Source organism: Ixodes scapularis, unplaced genomic scaffold (assembly GCF_016920785.2).
Source record: "Ixodes scapularis isolate PalLabHiFi unplaced genomic scaffold, ASM1692078v2 ptg000769l_1__unscaffolded, whole genome shotgun sequence".
NCBI lineage: Eukaryota > Metazoa > Arthropoda > Arachnida > Ixodida > Ixodidae > Ixodes > Ixodes scapularis.
Window position 1 is genome coordinate 245651 of NW_024610033.1, and position 11249 is coordinate 256899.

General features: G+C 46.3%; 1 pseudogene; it reads right to left on the reverse strand.

The window, feature by feature from the left end:
* Nucleotides 1-3971: 3971 nt before the first annotated feature.
* On the reverse strand, nt 3972-10925 carry LOC8026646 (annotated as a pseudogene).
* Between the last annotated feature and the right edge of the window lie 324 nt (nt 10926-11249).

Below are 11249 nucleotides of genomic sequence, written 5' to 3' on the forward strand. Positions count from 1 at the left end.
GAAGAATCCCGTCGATGTTGCCGCGACTTGGCTGGTGCAGTGCCGTCATTCGGTGGTTACAAAACAGAGCCCTATATAGAACTCATATATTTTCAGCAATATATTTTGGAAGCTGGCAGAAACGGCAAATGTTGCCGTCAAGTGGCCGTCATGTAGCCGGGATGCAGCAATATCTTTTGGAAGCTGGAAGAAACGGCCAATGTTGCCGTCATGCAGCCGGGATGCAGCAATATCTTTTGAAAGCTGGCAGAAACGGCCAATGTTGCCGTCATGTAGCCGGGATGCAGCAATATCTTTTGTAAGCTGGCAGAAACGGCCAATGTTGCCGTCATGTAGCCGGGATGCCGCAATATTGGTTGGACGCTGGCAGAAACGGCCAATGTTGCCGTCACGTAGCCAGTTTAGAGCCGGCATCATAAATGCTGGCTCTAGACTGGTCAAGCTTGGCCCATATGGGGCCACCTTAACCTAGGGTGCCTTCATGTGCGCTTTGCATAGGGTGGTGGCATCTCGCCATTTTGTCCCACGCGTTTATTTTTATTTTCTGTTCAGAAGCGCGTGAAAGAGCGTGTCTCTGCACGCGTTTGTGGCGCTTACTGTGCTATGGCGACATTTTGTTTTCGTCGATTTCTTTGTATTTTCCTTGTGAGCGCGTGCTGTCGGCATCGGGTACTACAAAGGGTGGCATCACCCTAAACAGAAGGACATTAAGGCACCCTACCTTAACCATGCTGAGACCAATGTCGGCACAATATCTTGTGCTGTCTGGGGTACGGTGTAACGAGTGCTCCTGAAATTTTACAGATGTTAATAGATGGCCTCCTCAAGAACATTCGCGGAGCAGTTCCTTACTTTGATGACATTCTCATTGCTGCTGCCGCATAAGGTGAGCTGGCCTCTCGACTTCACAAGGCGCATCAGCGCTTCAAGAATGCAGGCCTCCGGGTCAAAAAAGAAAAAGGCGTAATCAATGTACCTGAGGCTGACTTCCTGGGTTTCCGTGTGACTGCTGCCAGCATATTTCCCACAGATGCAAAGGTTGCAGCAATCGACGAGGCACCTCCTCCAAAAACATGCAAGAGTTACAAGCATTCCTCGGCTTGCTCAATTTCCACCACAGTTTCTTGAAGGGCAAGGCTACAGTTGCGGAGCCCCTCCACCGACTCCAGGACGAGAAGACAATGTGGACCTCAGGAGGGAGGCAGCAAACAGCATATGATGCACTGACGAGCCTCCTTTCTTCAAACACAGTTCTGACCAACTTCGACCCAACCAATCCTGTGGTCCAGACATGTGATGCTAGCCCTGTGGACATTGGGGCAGCGCTTAGCCACAGGCTGGACGACTCCAGGAAGGTGCCCATTGCATTTTACTCACATACTCTATCGGAGGCGGAGCACAACTTCGCGCAAATCGATCGCAAGGTGCTGGCCACAGTGTCGAGCGAGAAGAAATTTTATGACCATCTCTATGCTCGCGAGTTTGTGAATGTAACAGATCACAAGCCTCACCTTTGAATCTTTCTGTCTGACAAGGTGACCCCACCCATTCTGGCCCCACAAATGGTCTATTGTTTTGAATGTCTGCAGTTACACACTGGTCCATCAGTTCGGGGGAGGAGGTCGCCAACGCTGATGCACTCAGCAGAGTGCCTTCGCATGCGAATGTCCGTGCTCCACCACCGCTACTAGAGGTCTTCATGCTGGAGATGTCTACGAAGCCTCCTCTGCAGGCCACAGACATCGCTGTTTTGACGAGGCGAGACCCTGTGCTGTCTCGTGTTTTGAGCTGGGCACTGGGGGGTTGGCCTTCGGAGCGTTTGGGCGACGAGTTTTAGGCCTATGAACAGAGACAGCATGGTATCTCGGTGAAAAAGGGGTGTGTTCTGCGGGGTAACAGAGTTGTGATCCCCACTGAAGGCCGAGCTCAGGTACTGGAGGCACTGCATAGCGCGCATCCAGGGATCGTCCGCATGATTGCCCTCAGCCGCAGCTACGTGTGGTGGCCGAAGATGGAATTTGACATTAAACGCAAGATGAACACGTGCGGTGCACGCCAGGCGTAGAGACCAGATCCCCTTCAGGCCCCCGTGCACCGCTGAGAGAGAACGAGGACGCCGTGGTCCCGTCTTCGAATAGACTTTGCTAGCCCTTTTCACGGGCACGTTTTCTTCATAGCTGCGGACAATTTCTCCAAGTGGCTGAAGGTGATATCAGTGTCTTCCATGCCCAGTGCCACGGTCATCAAGTGCCCGCGTCGCCTTTTTGCAGCTCATGGACTACATGACACTATTTTATTGGACAATGCAGCGCAGTTCGTGTCTGAGGAGTCCAAACAGTTCCTAGCAAGCGGCCTGATTCACCACACATCTGCGCAATTGCTTCCAGCCACCAATGGGCAGGCGGAGCACACGGTTAGAACAACTAAGAATGGTTTGAAGCGAATCATCCAGAGCGATTGGGACGGACGCCTAACGAGTTTCCTTCTCCGGTAGCATGTCACTCCATTCACAAGTACGGAAAGGAGCCCTGTACAGTTGCTCTTCAACTCCCGTCCAAGACACTCCTGGACAGAGTGCACCCAGACGGGGGTCAGAGACTACCACGGACGGACCGTCCACACTGAAGAGCAAGAACCAGCACGTAGTTTTTCGTCCGACGATGCAGTGTATGTGCGGAACTATGCTTCTGGACCACGCTGGGATCCCGCAGTTGTTGCTGAAGTGGTAGGGCCACTGTCATACCGGACTCAAACACCGGACGGCCGGCAACTGTGGCGACACACGGACCAAATGCGGTGCCGGTATTTGGATTCTGAGCCTACTGAGCAACCACAGGCCAGCGACTCCTCTAGGCCGCACGACTTACACACCGACACAAGCCGAACAGCCTCCCATTTATAGTTCTCGCCATGTCAGATGGCCAGTTTATCTGAATGACTTCGTCTAAAGTGCCAATGGGGGGGGGGGGGGGGGGGGGGGATCGCTCTGTACCCACCAGCAAGGAGCCGCCCTTGGAGCGACCCTGTGTTCGAGAGTAGTATGTGCGCCATGTTCCTTTGGCGTTGCTACTTCCTGCTGCCGCCTTTTGCACGGCTGCAACATTAAACCACTTCTGGAAACCTTCTCGCGTACAAGTTCATTGCCCTGCTCTACATCTAAGTAACGGCATGAGCAGGACAAAACAAAACCAAACGGCACTCCAGTGCCAACTCTATAGACCTTCCGCTTATCGCTAAACTTCTGCGACTCTAAAGTTGCAGCATGTTTCACAGGTTATATACAAAATTACACAACAGGGCGCTATTCAAGAAGATCTCAGCTAGTCACTGATACATAACTATAAGCCAAAGACTCCCTGTATGCACATGATAGTTTACCAGGTGTGTAGAATACTGCAATGCTTTATAACATCAGTGACGGGACCGGGAGGGGTTCCTCAGCTGTCATTCAGGGCAGGCAGATATAGGCTCTGATATGCTTGAATACATGGTTTACTAGTTACGAAGTTAAACATTACCATTACTTATTGGTAATTGCATTGTTCTCGTTTGCATCACTGCCCACAACACTACAATGGCCATGGCCTAGAGCTATGACAACACACCAAAGGACACAAGACAGCAAGGCACTGGCTGTCAGACGAGATGTACATAATAGGTTCGTCGAAAACTCTGAGAACCCCGACATAGAGCAGTAGGTATGCCTCTCTACCTGCATCTTGCTGATCTGATTAGTGACCTCTTTCGGCTAAGACTGAACTTAGAAAGACAAAGTCGACACACTTTACAGGTTCTTTTTTTTCTACAGTTTACGTTGAAAATACAAAACTACACACGGAAAGGTGCTTCCATAGAGTGTTCAATCTTTGCATGCCTAGGGCTCAAATGCAGTAAATGACACAAAACAAAAAGGTAAACTAAAAGACAAAGAAAGATAATTAAAAAAATTAGTAACACAGACAGTTTCGTCGTTACTGTCCACGATGTGAAGGCCGCTGTCGGGTTGGTCCGGCCTGCCGTCGTCGTGCCTGAGGTAACTGCGCGATCAGGGCATTCCTCACAGCCAGGCCCCTCGCGTAGATGTGACGCTCGTGTGGTGCAGCCACAGCAGCTCCATCCTGCAAGTCACAAGAAAATTGCTGTGTACTAAAATTACAAATTGCATTGTCAAGAAGACATGTTGGTAACAGAGCGACATGGCATCAAGAAACAATCCATTGGACGTGGATTCTTGCCTCAGATGTATAAATACCTTGTGGGGATTAGAAAACACAACTAAGAAAGGCCGCAGTCAGGCCTTTCTTTGTCGTGTTCACAGGGGGGTGACCTTTCATAGGGAGGTGAGAGTCAGCCTGCAAGGGTGCTGTATCGCCATGACAACATAGGTAGCCCAACGTCGGCTTTAAATAATTGGTACCATGACGACTTCATCCCTCCACCTGGGTGAAAGGTGAGCTAGAACACTAGAAACACCAGTGATGGGAATGATTTGGGTCATTTTGGAACACTGTTTGGAGCAGAAAAAACACTTTTGTACCATAAGCATAATCTGAAATCTTATTCAATCGACTGCAAAATAATATGTTAAGAATCATGTGTTGGCCTGTCTAAATAAAATACAATGCTTTTGTGGCTCATGTGCCAAAAATTATGACAAGCATGTCATAATAAACACATTCGGTTCCGACCAAGATTCAAAGCTGCTGGTCTTTCCTCACCTGGAACTGCTACACTTTTTTTACTTTGCCCTTCTGTAGAGCCACTTCCCAGCATAAATAAATTTCAAAGATATATCTTACATGCAGAGACTCACTATGGCACAAAGAAAGCATGTGGAAAATAAATAACTCTTTAAAAAGTTCACTGAAATTGTTGGTGTTATTCCCAAGCATTCATTTCACTGCCGACCACAAAAAGGTGGGTGTTAACTAAACGTAAAAAGGGTGTTAACTAAACATAACAATTAAACCTAAAAAGCAGCCCAGCCATGTTTGGTGAATGTGAATGTTCAACCCTTTCCAGATACTCAAGTGCGAAGTATCCTCAACTAAAATTTGAATTTTAAAAAAAGAAAGAAGCATAATTACAACCAGCAATACACGCGACTTGTCAGAATTCTCTGGTTTAGTAGATAAACTAATACCTCAGTTTAATTTAGCAAACTTTACTGCCACATATATGGTGCCAATCAGCACTCACCCAGGCATATATTTTTTTCAAGTCCACATTTGACTTGCAGTTGAGAACCATTCTATACCGAAGGGGTGTTTCACCCATTAAATTTAGGCTGCACTGCAGCGAAGCAAAAGTCACGAAATTGCGATGTTCACTTTGCAGGCGTAACCTTTCTGCAGTGCATCAGTGAATGGTGAAAGGTTACTCAATGGAGCTATTTAAACTCCCCAAACACACCACAAACAATGAGCAATGTTCCAAAATTTCTCAGAACCAAGTCACGTTCGGTACGAAGGTCGTATCAAACTACACATTACTTTCAGCGATACCCAAAAGTTATGAAAATTCACACATGCGTAACTTAACAATCTGGCAGTGAAGTGATGCATTAAGATACTTTCTAATTTGATAAAATAAATAGAGCTTTTGGAGCATTGTTAGCACATATTCTTCGCATTAAGCTGAACGTTAGCAGAATGTAGCAAGGTAGACACTTTTGCACAGTTGGGTGCAAATGGTGCAGCAATCTTATCACTGCAACAGGCACCTCTGCATGCATCTTAAAGCTCAAGCCATGTCAATATACTGGCAAGAGTAACAGTGAAAGTGACTAGTCTCTATTTAAACAGGGGCGATTTATCAAGATCTGGCATGAAAATGGCCAGCTTCTATTTATGGACACTTTTCAATGTTCTCAATATGCACTCTATGAAGCCAAATGTGCACGGTGTGAATTGCTTCCAACTAAGATATCTGAATAGGGTGTTATTGATGGGTTCATCAAACGGTCCAATAGTTATTTGCCAGGGCGCTTAAACGTTACCCATATTTCGGGAGCCTTGTCGTCGCCGCACACCTCCAACTTTTGGAGTCGTTCGAGGATATAATGTTGGTCCTCGTTTGCAGAATATTTTTGCTAATGATAATTTTGATTCGGTTCAGTTCCCTGAATTGTTACAGTATGCTGACGATGTAAATATATATCGCAAGGTTGAAGGACACTGCATGGAATTGCAGAGGAATATTGGAGCAGTCAATGCGTGGCCTTCAAATAACGGCCTAAGCTGAATTCAAGAAAGACTAACGTCATCAAATTTAGTCTAAAACAGAGTGCATACTTGTCGTTCCATGCACAGCATATCCGAAGTAAACAAAATTTTTGTCATATATGATCCTGGCATGTTATCGGGCTCCAGACTTCGAATGGACTCGCACAATAATGCTATGCTCGCTTCATCACCGCGGATGCTTGGCATGGTTTCTAGAACTACCTGAGAGGTTAAAATACTGTAATCTGTGCTCGTGTTGTATGCTATGTCCACTCAGGTCTGGACTTTGCATCTACTGCCTAGGTTTCAGTTAATTCTTTGAAACCTAATCAACTTTAAAACATCCAGAGAAGTTACATTAGTTTTATGTATGACCGACACCTCGGAAAGAAACGTTAGCATAACCGTACCTGGCTACTAGGTGAACTGGGTACGGACACACTTTCGGAAGAAAAAGAACTTAATGGTTTGTAATTTTTGCAAAATCTTTTAAATGACAAAGTGTCATGCCCAAGGCAAGAACTCGCCGTGAGCTTTTCTGTTCCTCATTCTTAAGGTGAGTGGAAATGGCTTATGTTGGTAGGTGCTTCAAGCTCTTGCCCATCATGCGAACGAGACTCATTTTATAGTGTTTCATTGTCTGTGACTGACATGTCTATGGCCTTGAATAATTTAAAGAAACTTAGTGATGTTAAAGCTCCCATAAAATATGTCGAAGTTTAATTTGTTAATTATATTTGTGAGTGTAGTTTTAGAATCTTAAATATGTTTCTCCGTCTGTGTTTTTATAAATGTACTGTGACAGAAAATATGAGCTGAAAGTCCTTCACACTTCTTTGTCATGCCTGCCTGTTTTTGACAGAATTATTGTCAAAACCAGGAATGGAATGCAAAGTGAAGGTGCTATATTTCAAACTATTTGTCAAAACTGGAGAAAATAGAGCTTGTTGGGAGTGCATACGCAGAAAAAAACCAGGTCAGATGTTTCCGCTCATATTGCCAAAAGGGCTACCACCAGAAAGGCGCGAAGTTGTTGGCGGAATAGTGAACAAACAAACTGTGCTAGAGGCTGCAGTGTTTTGAGAACACTTAATGGTTTGACCCGTGGCGACCCAGGTGGCGGTTCTTGTGGCTCAGGTCCACCGTTGCTTGAACCGCCCTCTACGTCGTCTCCTTCTTCAGCTTCGGGTTCCGGCTCCTCCGCAGCGATGCAAATGTTGTGCAGAACTGCACAGGCTGCAATGATGGTGGCAGCGGTCTGCGGTGGGTGGTACAGGGTCCGGTGCTTGTGGAGGCAACGGAACCTGTTCTACAACAGGCCGATGCAGCGCTCCACCCCAGATTGCACGGAGGAGTGGGCCACGTTGAACCTCGCTTCCCGAGAGTTTGACTGGAGCGTGCCGGGAACTGGCGTAATCAGCCATGGGGCAAGGCCATAGCCACTGTCTCCTGCATGCCCAACAAGAACGCATGACATCAGACACTAAAATAAATCAAGCATTGTGAAATAAACCTTGGCCACCACTCACAAATGCATATATTAGGGGTGGAAAAACTGCGGCTCGCTTGCCGCATGCGGCTCACCGCGGGTTTAAGTGCGACTTACGCCTTTCGGGGAGTGTGCCCCCTTCCCCTCCTGTGTTCCAAAGACGAAACGATTCCTAGAACTTAAAATTAAATGCTCGCAGTCTTGGCAGCCTAGTGCTACACTACGTACATACAGCTGGACTGCTCCTTGACACATTGATGTGTCCATTGACACTGTTTCCTTTATTGCTCTAGAAAGAATTTCCAACCGAATACGCGTAACGGGTGTCAGGGGCAGTAGCTGGCTAGCAAACCAGCCAAAGCATTCATTTTTGCTTATTGATTTAAGTAACTTTCTGCTGCTTGGTGTTATTTGTTGTAGTCAACGATAATACTTGTCCCCTTTAGAAAGCACTGTTCCCTCCATATTGTTTCTTTTTTTAAAAGTTGCCTCCCCCTCCTCTTTTTTTCCTACGGCTCTTTGAACTTTTGTTGTTTTGTCTGTGGCTCTAACCCCATGTCACTCTGGCCACCCCTGGCATATATTCTGGAGAGAACACGCATCTTGCAGGCAGGGGTGAGAAAAGGACCAATCTTCAGAATGTTTCCTTTTTTTCCCGCAGATTCAAATGCCTCCATCAACCTGAACCATACATGAACCATGCTAACCTTGCATAAACTGAAGCAGTGCATTAAAGGGGCAAAATTTATTTTGGAATATTAAGTAAAGTCTTTACTTCAATTCTATGGCATTTGACTTACTGAATGTCCTCCTCACGGAGCCTGTAAGGAGCTGACAGTGGTGGTTTGAACAACTACTAGCAAATGATAAATTCAGACCTTTTTGACACAATTATGTTATCTGCACAGCCACTTGAAATGTTATGTTTTTCCTGCATGGGGTCATGTACCAGTGCAAATCCCATTTTATAAGAAAAAATAAGTTTATTTTTTTAGTTTGTCTTGTAAAAATTAAGAAAAAAATCAATTGGATTGTTTTTTATTAAAAATATGAAGAGTCATACTGATGTACAAGGTACAGTTTAGTCACTATTTGTCCACGTGTGTCCTTGTTGGTTGTTGTGGTAATTATGGCATAAGACAGAAGACACCAATGAGAAACAGTGCTGTGGCCTCACCATTCACCCCATTGTCAAGTACATTTGTGAAATGCTAGTTTAATTTCCTACCCAGCAGGAATTCCCCAGGCTAAAGGAGGCCGCTTTCCATCGCCCTTCGGAGGGACGACCGCTTCCACACGTAGCCATCATGGGCCCCACCAGGCATACTTGGGTCTATGTACATGATCCGTGCCTTGTAGTCACACACCTGCAGAGGACAGCGACGGAAGTTTGTCACATCAATCGTATGGAATTCCAACACACTGCTGTTATTATTAAAGAGTGAGCAATCCATGGCCAAGCTTCTTCCCTATGGTTAATTTTGTTACACTTGGAGAAAGGACGCATACATTATTTTTATTAGTGCAAGCATTGTCGGTACAAATTAATATTCTACTTCTCACACTAAATGGCATGTGGTGTATAGGGTGTTTTCACTGACGTAATTTCGTCCACCATTTTGTTGTTGCGAGCTGTCTGGCGTGTGCCAAACTCGAGCATTCCAAGGATTTACATGCCCCCTCAAATGCGTACAGCACCGCTGACATCATCTCAACCGATTACAATGTAATCCTTCAATGTAGTAAATTTGTTTGAAAAAACAAACTAACAACAAAATGGCGAATTGACGTCATGTGCAAACAACCTATTCACCTGCTGCATGTTTCTGCCTCACACTTCATTTGCTCTACTCTAAATGACTTCATTTTCGTGGGCTCGGTATATTGAAAATTTGGTGAACTGTGGCACCGAGGAATCGTTAGTGAGCATTAAATTTCGGAATTCGGAGTTCTACATATTCGTTATCATAGGGAAACATGTCTACATTATCTATTATTTTTAATATTAATTAAGTCGCGATGTTCGCCAATATTACGTCCATGCAAACATTAAGTCACTTCCAGAACTTGTTGAACAAACTCATTCTCCTAAAATGCATCTCTGAGTTCAACAAGACCGCTTCTGCGCATCATTGTGTGTCAAAGTCTTGAGAAGAAAACAAGCTATAGAATACTCTTTGCATAGACTCAAGAACGAATAGTCTTCTTCTTGTATGCTAGTAAAACTACAATTAGAAACATGTTGGCAGACAAATGCAGGAATTTAAATGTACAGTTCTTCTCCAACTGTCACATACAGAATTATCTCAATGTTATCACTGCCACACACCACTGTTACCTCGACTAGTCAGAAGCCCAAATCTAAGGGATACTGTCACTGAAGGCACAAAAGATGCACAGCACAGAATCGTTCACAAGTTTGCCTATTACACAGATGTTTAGAGAAAAATGCTTGTCCGAACTTACATTATATTGCTTTCGCGAAGTAGCTTATTCCCAGTGTTCACTGGTCATACTCATAATAGGAGGACATGATCCGAAACACAGTGCAAAAGCATTCAAGGCTGTTTTTTACTCACAAACGGGTATTGGCGGGGCGACGACCTCGCCAAACACCACTTTTGTCGCGCCTCAAGATCATGACTCGATGAACTTTGTTTTGTCTATTTTGCACCTCTTAAATGGAGTAATTGGTCCCTCAATGAACATTTGCTAGCAACTTAGCAGATAAAATAAAAGTTAAAAAGGCTATGTCAGAGTGTCGCCCGACGGCACTCTTGCAGAGCGTTCAAGCGCCCTCCGACGGCATTCCACTCGCGCCTTTAAGTGCTGTCCAAAAGAAAGTCGGACGGCGCGTGTATCACTGAGGAGCGCGCTGTCCGCAGAGGAATCATTGCTTGCTACTCAGTTCACTGGTGAATCACCGTATACACAGTTCAAAAAGAAATAGGATAGCAAAAGAGAGGGACTGCACAACTTACCACCATAACATTGAGTGCGTACTGATGCTTTCGGCACCAGTAGGCCGCCGTGGTGACGGTCTCCGTGTCTCGCGGGCCCAGGATCGCGACATGAGTCCCGTCCACGTACCCATCGACGCCTGCAAGCATGCCGTCGGCTCGGGCGAAGCCCTCCTTGGTGGCGGCTCTGCTTTCCGCGTGGAAGTTAATCCAGCCGCTGCCGAGGCACTCCACGATGGCAGCAGCAACAGCTCTGACAGCCCGGCTAACTGTCATCTGGGAGACTGACAGGTGTTCGTCTGCCGCCACCATGCCTTGAAAGCTACCGGTTCCGAAGAACCGGAGCGCGCAGAGAACTTGCTGTTCCACGGTCATCGTGGACGCGATTGAACGCCGCGTCCGGAGTCCGGGCGTCGAACGAAGCTCGTCGCAGAGCCAACGCACAACGTTCTTCGATAGCCGGTACTGTCGCCGAAAGTCGTCGTCGGGGAGTTGAAAGGCGTCCCGGTGGTCTCGGTAGCGACGCCGACGGTGGCGGAATATAAGCTCGGCCGCAGCGTACGGCACCGCCATGTT